The sequence below is a fragment of the Zophobas morio genome, unplaced genomic scaffold, assembly GCF_036711695.1.
Source record: "Zophobas morio isolate AGI-343-1 ecotype UQ-CSIRO unplaced genomic scaffold, CSIRO_AGI_Zmor_V1 ptg000276l, whole genome shotgun sequence".
NCBI lineage: Eukaryota > Metazoa > Arthropoda > Insecta > Coleoptera > Tenebrionidae > Zophobas > Zophobas morio.
The window spans coordinates 255,188-268,118 of NW_026972380.1; the positions used below are offsets into that span (position 1 = coordinate 255,188).

The 12,931-nt window shown below is 32.8% G+C and overlaps 1 long non-coding RNA gene across 3 annotated transcripts; it reads right to left on the minus strand.

Annotated features, from left to right (window-relative positions):
* Positions 1-4,528: 4,528 nt before the first annotated feature.
* Positions 4,529-5,854, minus strand: LOC135119618 (uncharacterized). Of its 3 annotated transcripts, none has more exons than XR_010278298.1 (4): positions 5,648-5,854; positions 5,218-5,382; positions 4,866-5,060; positions 4,529-4,590 (listed from the first exon to the last, which is right to left on the minus strand). It is a non-coding gene; the product is annotated as an uncharacterized LOC135119618 (long non-coding RNA). The 3 variants fall into 3 exon arrangements; XR_010278297.1 differs by having other exon boundaries at positions 5,139-5,382; XR_010278296.1 differs by having other exon boundaries at positions 4,866-5,382.
* Between the last annotated feature and the right edge of the window lie 7,077 nt (positions 5,855-12,931).

The following is a 12,931-nucleotide window of genomic DNA, read 5'->3' on the forward strand; positions in this document are numbered from 1 at the left end:
TGCTAATAGTTCCGAGACAACAGTTTGGTATGTTTAAAGATGCTAAAACCCAAGCCAATTGATAGTTAGTGACCTGCTTCCTATGACTTTAGCGAACCCTTAAGCAGGCTTTAGTATAATTTATATTATCTTGACTTAAAAGGGGTGTTTAAACTCAGCGAGCTATGAATAGAGTTACCTTGCTTTGAGGGAATATCATTCAGCGTCACCGTAGACTGGGAAGAATTCTGCCTTACGCACGATTCTTAAAAATTACTCTTCAAAATGAGAAAACATCGACCAGGCGTTAAACCTAAGGAGGTTATAGCTTGTCTACCAGTGTTATGGTTCTGGTTGCATAGTGATAAAGTAACTAAATGACTTTTGTAGTGGTCAATTATTATAGGTAATTAAGAAAAGTCACCTGACCCTTTGTGAATACCTTGGAGAAACTGACTAAGTTACACACTTCGCCTGCTAGTGAGTAAACGGTCAGAAAGCTTAAAGTGAAAGAGTGACATAAGGAGTGACGGCTACAGTCCTATTAGCTAGTTCATAGGTAGTTAGTATGTATTATATTTTTTTTGGGTTAATTTAACTCAAGTTTCAATTCATGCTGGAGTAAAAAAAATTTATATCTAGAGAACCACTCCCCTTGCTGAGTACCGGTAATTTTTTCAAAAATTTACTACCTAGTATATATATAGAGATATTCAAGCAACTCCCATCTATTTACTCGCTTTGTTAAGTAAAACAATAATTAGCAATCTACATTTCACACCTAAAAAGGTTGTTTTTAGATAATCGAACTCTCAGTCGAACTTGTTTTTACTCTAGTAAGAACACTATAATCGGTTAGCATTCCTAAAGTGTTATTAGTTATTTTTTTCTACTAGAAAAGAACTCTTTATTTTTTTTTCTCGTGAATTGTTACTAAGTTTAAGTTAGTTTTAAGGGATTGAGCCTGTTAATTTAAAGTTTGCAACCTCGATGTGAATCACCACTGGTTATCAAATTGTATTTGCCGATACGCGAGTATGCTTATGCTCGCACATCTGTATCTCCGATTTTATATACATTTTTTCTTAGTGCGGAGTTTAAACAGCATTTACCTTCGTAAAGTTATATCTTGACTTTTTAATGTCAATGCTTATTAAGATATAATGAACTGGAGGGGTATTAAATGACTAAAAATTTAACCAAAATCGCCTAAATAAGAAGATAGCTAAATACTTGCCTTCGTAATAATGTTTCTAAACCAAAAGGACTTGCTGGAAATCAACTCACCGACGTAAATTTGCTAAAAATTAAAATCAACTTATATTTACTACAGTGATAGAAAAATCTGATGTCTTAATCCAAAGCTTCGACATATAAAATTTTTATTATACAAAAGGGAGTTTTTACCTACCCTTACAAAGCACTGATTGCTAGTGCTACAGATAAGCAGACTTAAGTAAAAAAAGGATTAGATACCTAAAGAGCTTTAGGTAGATTCATCACTAAAACGACAAAGGGAATTAACGGTGATACTAGTTCTATTGCTATTATGGTTAAAAATATAATTTATCCCAAAATTTTCGAGTAAAGGTAAAAGAGAGGAACTGAATCCCGAAGGTATCAAGTCCTTACAGATACAGAAGTTGATGCAAGTGAGCATTGCACGTACCGTCTTAAGACTTTTATTTTTTAGTAAATCAGTTTTCCTGGTGCTCGGTGGAGTCAAAAAGATTAAATACACCCAAGCTCTCAATTAGGGTAATTGCAGCCAAAGTACATTCCAGTCATAAGTCGATAAGCTCTTTAAGTTTTTTTCACCTGTTTACCTGACGCTTCACTTTAAAGAAACAGATTAGCACATTAAAACGTCTAATTGTGCGGCTTCGCTTTGACTTCATAAATGATTGAAAAACTTCACTCACCCCGAGCTGTGCTTAGGTATGAGTGTAGAGCAAATTTATAAACTTAACTGCCTTTCTCTTATATAACATTCATAGTTATTGGCGCTACAGTTTAGCACGAGCACGCGTAGGGGGAGATAGCACTAAAAATACCTGCGAAACAAAAAACTAGCGTTTAAAGCACGACACGCGGGCGCCCCAGTAACATGCACCATCCCCATGGATCGTTAATGAGTTCACTCACCAGCAGGTGATAAAACATATCTAGCTGGTCGGTCTTAGGAGACGATCTACCTGAGGTCTCAGTGGGGCCCTCACTTCATTTCGCACATAGTACGGCACTTTTGTTCATCACGCGCAGCAAATTGCTTTGTCACTCTAGGAGTGCGGCCGCTATTGCTGTGGAATCGTAAGCTCATGCAGCAGAAGCGTATGTCATTATTAGCTGGATGCAACAAACATACAAGCTTGCTTTTGCTACATAGTAAAGGATAAAGCGCCTTAGTCGCCACCTTGATCTTGTGCGGCCGTCACAAAATTTTGTAGTCGATGATAGCTTCCAGGTATTTCATTTAAGAGCATCACGAGATCTTCATGCCATCAAGGGGTTTAGGGCGCAAACGTGACCGCGCAGAGCTTTTTCTCTTCCCCTTTATAGGTCAATCCACTTATTGTGAATAATAGTAAACAGGGAATAGTTTAACAGGCGTATACATACTCTAATCAGTTACTTGCTCGCCAGTAGTAACACATAACCTCCCAATTACGACGAACATGTCTTTACTGCATTTTTAAAATGTCTGGGGTAGTAATAAAAGACCTTTGCATAGTAAAGAACTGATGGATTTATTGGGCTATGGGATTGAAAGTAAAGGTAATTGAGAGCGACACTCACAATCCTACTAATATAACTGCTGAGCTTTTAAATAAAAAATGCAGTCGTATTCGAAGACAACGTTAAAATGTCAGAAAATCAAAATATCTAGATAATGGAAGTTTAGTGATACTAATAAATCCAGACGAGTGTAGGAGATTAAAGCAGTCCCTGTAAAATAAAATTTATTTCTAAATAAAATCGTTTTGCCATTCAAGGTTAATCGTCTCTGCTTTTATATTATGGAGAAGAATCAGTTCACCTTACAAACCTCTAAATACTTCTCCGAAGAGACCTTACAATAGAGCGGGACAGTCAAGCTTAAACAATTTTTAAAAACTCATCTAATTCCATTGAAATTGGTAGAGTACTAAAGATTTTCTTTAAGAATTCTAATATACATTTCAGTGGGTTACCTGCCAGTACGTAATTTTTTTTAAAACAGCAGCGTTTCTTAATTAATAACTTAAAATTCTTTATAGAGATCTGCAAGCTGAATTTTACCGTAAGCAAAAATAGTTACCCATCATTTCTAAAGTTTGAAAAAAATTTCGTAGACAGTTGTATCCTACAAAAGCGATAATATACTTGTTAATAACACTACATACCTCTATAGCAAATTGCACTGTCAGCTAGGCCGCTCTTATGCTATAAAGGTATCACTAGTATAGCCAGACACTAGCTTCCTTATTCCAAGTAGTATCTCCTATTGAAACTATATGAGGTTTTTAACTTTGTGGTAAAAATTAAGCCTTCAAGGTGAGTAGACCTAAAAGGAGTCTTACGATAGTTTTATACCTTGCAAAATATGCCACAATCAAAATTATAACCTAGAAGTTTTGCTAACACCAGATAACAAGCGACTGAAGAAATGTAATACAAATTATTCTTAAAGTAAGAAAATATGCATTGCTTATTAAACTAACGCAATACACCACTGCTTACAGAAAGGGCCGGCTCAATGGGATGAAGACCCAGACAGAGAAGGGAGAGAAAAAAGCAGGGGCTGCATTTTCCATGCGACCTTCATATATTCCTGCTATCCCTTAGCACTGACATTCTGGTAGTAACATACCAACCAAAAACTTATCGTTTTACCGTTTTGCTGACTGAGATCCTTTAAGGGTGTGGACGAGGGATCAAATTTATTTTTACCCATTCTTGGTGTTTCCTAGATTCTCGAACCTTTATACAAAATATAGTACTTTTAAAATTAGTGGCTATTTTAGGCCTAAATATGCAGATCTATCAATTATTTTTCTAAATAGTACCATTTCGTATATTATTCTAAAAGTCATCTGTTAAATCTTTAAGCTCGGTTAATTATCTTTTCTATTGCAAAAAAGGTTTAAGTTTTTCTGAGTTAATATATATAAATGCCATCCTTAGTGATGCTTTTCCAGTGATAACAGAACACAAAACTACTAAGTACTAACAAGTTGCTGCAAAGATGGAAGGTGTATACTTAGTAAAAATTAAATAAGGTAAATATTCTCTAATGAGTTGGGTTAAAAGTGTTCAGTTTTTAGAGGATAAACTATTAAGTTTCGGGCAGCAATTAAGGAGCATACAAGAGGTAAACATTTTTAAGGTTAACTCGAATATATAATTGATAAAGAATAAACAATTTCGCAGTTTTGGAATAGCTTATAAATAGCGAAAATATTGATTTTTTACAATGTAAAAGTAACGAAATTCAACAAACTGAAAACAAACGTTTATACTTTTACACCTCGAAATAATAAAATTTTTAAGCAGAAAAAGGAATGTTTTGCAGAGGTAGACTTAAAGACTGCAAGTTCTGTCAAAAGCTCCTTCGAGCACTAACCAAACTCTCTGTAACGACAAAAAGATTATACGTAAGTTTATAAAAGCTTAGCAAAAGTTTGTGAGAAGCTAAGAGTACAAATACTGAAGCATAATTGAACAAATACTTATCCGAAAGATATTAATAATACTACCTGTCTATTCAAGCCCTGTTAATTATGTTTATATAACTTTTTTCGTTACTGCAAAATTGCATACTTTTACTGTGTACTAAATCGAACCAACATATACCGACGTAAACAAATTTATATATTTATAAATTACACTAAAATATAAAATTTTACAGAGCTTTGTTGTTATCTAACTTGGTTTTTAAGTTTCAATAAGAGAGTAGGTCACACAACTGTGAGGAAACCTGTTTAAAGCAATACTTGATCAGGACTTAGCTCTAAAGTAGCAAAGAGTGTTAACAAGGGAAAATACTTTAAAAAAACCTTAAAAGAGCATGACACCGCCGTAGATGGGGCTGTTTTACAAATCTAAGGTCAATTTATAACCAAAACAAAATGGTATTAAATAAATATAATTTAAATATGATCAATAGAGGAAAATTTAACCAAAACTTATAGAGATATATAGCATCAAGTAAAGGACTTTACAACTCTTAAGTTTGTTCTTAATTTTTAAAATCCTTACTTTCAAAGATTTTACTTCCGTAACTAAAGAGCACTCTGCGAATAGAGGAAAAGTTATAGTTCGATTAATAAAGAAAGATTACTTCCTGGTCAAAGGTAACTAGTTTCTACAGGTTTTTATTCTGTTGTTTTACCTGAAAAGAGGAGGACCTTCTTTGATTGTAACCTAATTAGTAAATTAAGGCCTTTGATAAAATAGAAAAAAATATATGATATTAGCCACCCAAGGGGATAGAGTAAAGATTAGAAATGAAGTGCCCTTACTGTGAAGGAGTAAAGTAATACCACTTTACTATGGAAGCAAACTGCTAAACAAGTTATACTTTGAGAAGCACGAGACTAACTAATTAGCACTTAAGAAGTAACAGCTAACTAGCTTGCCTACTCATGTAGAATGTAAAATAATATATAAAAGATATGCAGGTTTTTACCTTTCACGATTGTCCTTTATCGACAAAAAATAAGTCGATAAATTACGCACGCCGGGTAGGAAACTTAATTATAAGTTGCCTCCCCGGGGGAGCTAAAAGAAAATACCTCTTTTATACAATTTTTCCCCGTTCTACTTTAGTAGGAGCTTAAAAAAAAAGTAAAGGAAACGTCGATTTAAGTGCCAAAGAGGAAAATTCGTCCGGTAAAGTTCAAATTATGTATAATTTAATTTATACAGGCGGCAGATAATCTTAAAACCTTTTTTACAAAGTTAAGTTAATATTAAATACGTATTGTATATCAACAAAGAAAAATAAATAAAAGGTTGTAAGTAAAGTATGAAAGGTCTCTTCAATTACAGTAAGAATTCCGCCTGTATATTTTAATAAATTAAAAAAGCTCCTCAAAGACAATTTTTTTATAAATGGGGATTAGATTAAGGCTTTCACAGGAAATCAAAATTTTTTTTCTTGAGTCAGCAAAAAAACCAACTTTCTAAACGCAAGGGTCCGTGGACCCTTCTTACCTTAAAAAGAACCAGGTGCGTGCGTCGTCCGGGAGTCGAACCCGGGTCCTGCATATGGCAAACGCAGAGGATAACCGCTACCCCAACAACGCGGCCCATGAGCTCTTTCGAGCAAAATTCTTAAGTTCTATTCTTTAAGTATGGTTACAAATTTGAAACCGAAATCGTCGAAATATTGTCTTATTATTAAAGATACTATTTATAGATTTTATAAAGACTCATGTCGCCTATAACTTTTTCTCCAAGCTTAATGGGGTAGTGATCTTTATTAGTTGCGACTCCATAATTCTTTTATGAGCTTTTGATTTATGTAATATCTTTTCTCAGACTAATTTATGTACTACCTTCCTACCTTAACTATGTAAATTAATGAATTAAACTACCAAAGAGAGTCAAATTTCTATTGATATACTTGTACTGCACAGTTTCCCTTTAAACTTTAAATTCCTAAATACGAAATAACTATACTTAAATACTATAACATTTGGTACAATTTTAAGTTTGAAATTTTTACAATAATTATGAGGCGGTAACTGGTGTAACTTACTTCTCCAAACTAATAACTAACTGATTAATATAGTCCCCCAATACTTGAGAAGCAATTTACATCATAAAATTGTTTTTTATTTACGTATCTATTTATTAGTAGCAAAGTTTTTAACATTTTGTAACATCCTTACCGAGTAAGGACGTTACTCATGATAAGTATTTACAAGTCAAACACCTTTTGCACGCCATTTAATTTTTGACTTAACCGCAAGCTGTGGCGAGCAATGCTTAACTTTTTTTAATCTTCTCTTTTCTTATTTTCTCTTTTTGCTTTGAGATTTTGTTTGAATTTCTGAAGTTTTTCACTAAAATATTTCTATTTTAAATTATTTTACCATATATAACTTACTTATACTAGTACTTGCTCTAATAGGAATTCTCCAGATTTATTAATTTCTTTATTGTTATATATATAACAATTTTTATTTTTTTTGCCATATCAACATTTTCAAAATATTTTTTTTTGTATCTTTGGTAGTTAATTATAAACCTTTTAAAAATAAAAATTGTAGAAAACTTAACTCCGCGCCTTTTCTTTTAAGTTGACTTCTTTCGCACATATTATAACCCTTTTTCATTGTCAAAGAATTAAATTTTGTGCAAAACAAGAAGGATGCTCAACGCCATCCTATATTAGTACATCATCATTTACTAGATTACGCCTCCCTCACTTACTAAACTCTTACAAAAAAAAATTTGACTATATATTTTCCGGCTTGTGTGAATTGCTCAAGTATTTTCTTTTTTAATTAAATAGTTTAAGTTAAACTTTTGGTTATTATAATAACAACACAAGGAAATTTAACAAACATTGGAGCAAATAATTAACAATTTTATTAATTATCGAAGTAGAGGCACAAACGCAATATCTGTGTTTTAATAAAAAGTAAGTAGTTTAAGCTTGGATACGAGAGCCTCTGTTTAAAAGATACAACCTAACAAAAATAACAAAATGTAGATTGCCAACTTTGCTTCTAGCTGCTAACTGACTAAACCCCTCGGTTTATAAAAATTAGTATTCCAATCGAACAAGATTACTAAAACCATCGAATCCATTTGTCGCTAGTGGTTAGAGTAGTTTACACTTTTAACTATATAAACCCTTTTTTTATCTAGTTTAAATGGTGTGTATAGTTCGCCCAAAGTAGAAATTTTCACTACCTTTGTTATCACCCCAATTATAATTGAGTGGGTTAAATTTTTTCAAAATGATTCGCACAAAACCGCTGTTTATGCAAGTATTATTTTTCTCTTCTAGCATTTATTTAATATTAAAATAACTTTTTTTGCTCCTATATATCCAAAAATTTATAACTAAACAGGTCTAGAAGTCGGCGGCCAAAAAAGGAGAAAATATTTTTTGTGTTTCTATTTAACTTCTTCAATGCATACCCCCATAATTTATTCTTACGGTGTATCTCTCTTCACCAGATGTGATGTGAAAATACGTAAGCAATTTATAAATATAGTTAAACTAAATAACAAAGTTTCACTTACTTAACCCAAGGTTTAAATTAAAAATTAATCGCTTTGTTACTGGTATACTACATTTAATATCTGTAGCGTAACTTCACTATTTTTGTCTTCCTCACAACTGAGAGGTTATAGAAACCAGTCTAGTCGTTCGCCTACCTTAAAAAGCATTAATTATTTTCTTTATATAAAGATGGCATTTTTGGTGGACGATCAGGTCAACAACTTGATTTTTCTGGCTTTTATTAGAGCGAAAGTGTTCCAAATAAAGTTAAGTTTGAACCAAAACTCTCTCTTTTTTTTTTTTATCGTTAGCACTAAACTCTTATAAGTACAGCAAATATTAAAGTGCATTGCGCGAACAACGATTGTGTGCGTTATCACACGGTAAATAAGCTTTCCTGCTGGTAATACATTGGTTTATTTCATAAGTCAAAACTGCACTAAGGAGCTTAAGCGGAAGAATTTAAGGTAAAAAATAGTTTTCAAGGAACCACGGCGACCTCTTATAACGCGATTAGGTTGTTTGTCTCATCCAACCCTTTAACGGGCAAAACTCTGGGGCTTAAAATAGATTTGTTTTTTCTATGAAGTCGCTGCCTATGTTGAAACTATACTTTAAAGTCCAATATTTGTTTTTATAATTTGATTCTATAAATCCCCATTCATATTTTAAAATGAAACAGTAGAACAAATGTTTACTTACCTATCTAACCAAAAATAAACTTATATCTAGAATGAACACTTTTCACCTTAACACGTGCTCAACTTAACGTTTACTAAGTTTACCACTTTATGTTTTGTTAGTTGCTGTCTAATCCGTTAGAACATGGTACTCTGAGAGCGAGCCTGTCGTTAGGGTCAATTTTCATAAACTAACACAATAACACAGTATGCACAACACCTAAGACACAATTTAAAAACACAATATACGGGGGAAAAAAATAAACATAGATTACAAAAAAAATATTTTCTAAAACATTAAGTATAAATTATACAACCACAAAACACCTATACATAAACACAAAATACAAACAAAACACTAATTATCTAAATTTTTACTGAAAAAAAAAATGATCCGTGATTAATCCAATCAGAAACCTGGGAAACAATCAATAAAAAAAATACTAGAGAAGAGAAATTAATATTTCAACAACTGGTTAGACCTTCATTTTAAAACTTCTTGGCTGACTTGGTAGAAATAAAATTTATTACATTTGTAATACTTTCTATAAAATTTAGTGTAAAAAATATGTAAACTATATAAAATTTAATTTGATCTACCTTATTAACTATCCACAAACTAAAAGAAGTAAAATTTTATCTGGTTCAATCATATTTCGACCTTTTGTAAAGGTATAACTACAGACCGAAACTGGTCAATAAGAGCATCCTTGATTTAATATACTTCTATATGCGTATTTCTTATAAAAATTTTGATATAGACCTACTCTTGCAAATTGAGCATAGGGCGATAAGCGGTAAAAATGGTAAACAGTAACCTATATGAGGATAAAGCGAGGATGCTATTGACGATAAGTGGTAGGCCCAGGCAACAGGCTCATAGTTTTCGAGTACGGCTGCTTACTCTCGATGGAGCGGTGGTAGTAATTCTGGGTGCTTCTACATAGTAAAAGATTGCTTTTTTTCGCTTAAAAAAGTAATTCTCCGTGTACCTTTATAAGGAATTAACCCCTCCCAACAATGAGACACCCTCTTTAGGAGTTGCGGTTAATTTCGACACTTTCTAATATGACGAAAATTGCCTAGGCGTAGACTCGCCTATAGGGCAAGTTTGACCTCAGGTGAGGCTAAACGTTTGTACATTGGTACATGGGCGAGTGCATGAAAAATGAGAATTCTCAGAAGCCCGAGAAGACTTGGTTGCGCTCGAAAAAGACTATGAAGAAGTCGGTCATGACTCCCCCGATGCTCTCAGGACTAGATAGCCCTGCAGTTAATTACGCAATATAGTGGCCGAATTACGAAGAATAATGCGCCCTATCTTTTGCGTACTAGACGATTCTCCAGTAGTAGTTATCGGGTTGCGGTACGTCGCGCACACAAAGTGTAAAGAGCAAGGATGATAAAAGAGAAACTTAAGAACCCCTCGCTGTTGTACTTTGGCGAACAAGTAAGCATTGCCTTCCAGGTATACATATACCATCAATAATAATATTCAATCTAAATGGTATTGTTTGGTACAATACTTTAAGCACTTGTTATAATTTGACGCCCGATGACCTCTACTTTTTACAACCACTCGAAAAAAAACTTACTGACTTATTCTTATTATGACCTTCCCGGTTAAGGGAAATACGATTTAATAAGCAGCTAATCCTTCACTATATATATACAAATTTTTTTAACAAAAAAGCAAAAACCACCTTTACAAAATATTTTTTAATACCTATTTCATATAAAGTTCGTTCGTTTAATTTTCTTTCCCCTTTCAATTTTTTTAAAAACACCCTCAATTATATTTATCAGTTTATTAGCTTACGCTAAGTAGTATACGAGTTTTTTGAAAGGTTAAGGGGTTAGCCGCCTTTTATAAGGCTAACAAACGAGTTACATAGATCGTTAGTAATAACCACTCTGGGTCGTCGCCTTAGACCTCTAGAGTTTAGGAGAAAGGATAAGAGTTCAAACCCTCACAGTTTAATTCTATTCTTTCTATTTTAGTAAAGCAAGCTACTTGTCTATCATTTTTAGGATGCTAACTAGGTTATTGGCTAGACCTCACTAACCTTATCGAAGGTTCGACCTTTTCTAGCACTAAGGCCCTTGGTAGTAGCTAAAACTTGAACTAACAAGTTTAAATATTGTATACTATCACGGAGAAAAAGTGTAGGAGGATCATATTTATTGTCTCAAAAAGGGAGGGTGCTTATATTTTTAGGGAGAGTAAAGAGAAATAACGAAAAAAAGATACAGACAAGTGGTAAAATGGCACGTGTATATGTACCGCTTTGAATGAGAGAGCGTAATTTAGTAGAGTTAACCTTCTAATAAGTGACTTTAGAGCGAAATCTAACATCATCTAACAAGGTGGTTTTTTCTCATTTTGGGGTTTTCCCTGGCTAAGCCATCTTCCGGGTTCCCTAGCCGGGAGTAAACCGAATTCTTCGGAAACCTTAAGGGCTAAATAGTATGTAATTCTCGAGCACCGCGAAAAGTCTTTCGTCCTATTTTAAAAAGTTAATTCGCCCTAACTCCGCTTGGTAGAATTGTCTTCTCTTTTAGAACCGAAGAGGTAGCTGACAAGAGCTTGCTTGTTTAGTAACAGGGCGACCTACGTGGTAGCTCTTGTGGTTCAGTGGAAATACTCAAGGACTTATGTAATAATAGCGCTCGTCCTGTGGAATTATTACTCTTTACGAGCTGACTCGAGAATTCGTTAGGGCAATGTTACCACAATCCTAGTGTTTTTAGAGATTAACCTACTTTGTATCAATAAAAATTAGAGAACAGGGTTGAAGGCAGGATTTCCAAGCAGTTTAATTAGGTTTTTATAATTTTATTTAGCGGTGATTATTAAGCGCAGCCTTTTCGTTGATGGCATAACGAATTAAGGAAGTCGTGGCTTCCGCACCTCAAGTAAGAGAGAGAAAGTTGATTAAGCAGCAATTTATTATAAATCACGCCTGTAGTAAGTCAGTGCTATATATAAAATAAATAAATCTTTTATAGTGGCTTTCATCTAGCGTGTAAGCGTTGCGGTGTAGCTAAAATCTTGGGTATGTCGCACTCTAGCCCCCAGTACTTAACACGTTAAGAAAAAAACAAAAGCTTACATATATTTTATTGAGGCTGTCTTGGTACGAATTTGTTTTTCAAATCTTTTAATAATTTTTACTATAAAATATTATTGGTTCTATTTAGAAACTTTAAAACAAGTGCTGCATACATTTATTTTTGTTATATAGGGAGTTATTCGTTCTACTTTTTACTCTTCTGGGAAGATGTTATTTTTTACTTTGCCCTATTTTATGAAGGAAAGAACTAAATCCTAAAACTATTCTTTTCATAGGAATTTAGTTACTTTTAATAATTATAAAAGCTTTGTTTATAAGCCTTTCTTAATATTTAAAAAGGGCCAGGTTAAAATTAAGTATTTTATTGACGTAAAAGCAAAAGCTGAGGTATCTATTATTATATGGTGAATATAGCACAACTTATGTGTTTTATAAAATGCTACCTTTTTTTCTTTGTTTTAGTAAAAGAAAAGACAGAATTTTCATATTATTAAAAATAACGCTAATTTTAAAATAATTTTAAGATCTTATAGATCACTTTTATAGTAATTTAAACTTATAACGAAAAAAAAAATACAGTAAGTTAAAAGAAGAGTACTAAAAATTTTATTAAGAAAATACTCTAAGCGAGAAAGTTGCTAAAATATATTCTTCCCATAAAAACCTTTCTTAACAAAATAATTATATAGAGTAAAAAAAGTATATAGTCAACAAAAGTACATAAACCTTAAAAGTAAAAATCAAAAAGGTTTTTTGAAAAAAGACGAGTAGTATCCAAGATTATTTAAATGATTTTTTATGTATTAATAGTGTTTAAAATCATTACCTGTTTAAGTAAAATTTTTACGATGTAAGCCACAGATAACATAAAATAGAGGATGGTGTGTGTATTATGGATGACTGAAAAAAATCGATTATTATAATCCGATTCCTTTTGAAATAAAGAAAGTTGCACGGCATAGCGAGTATTATTTTTG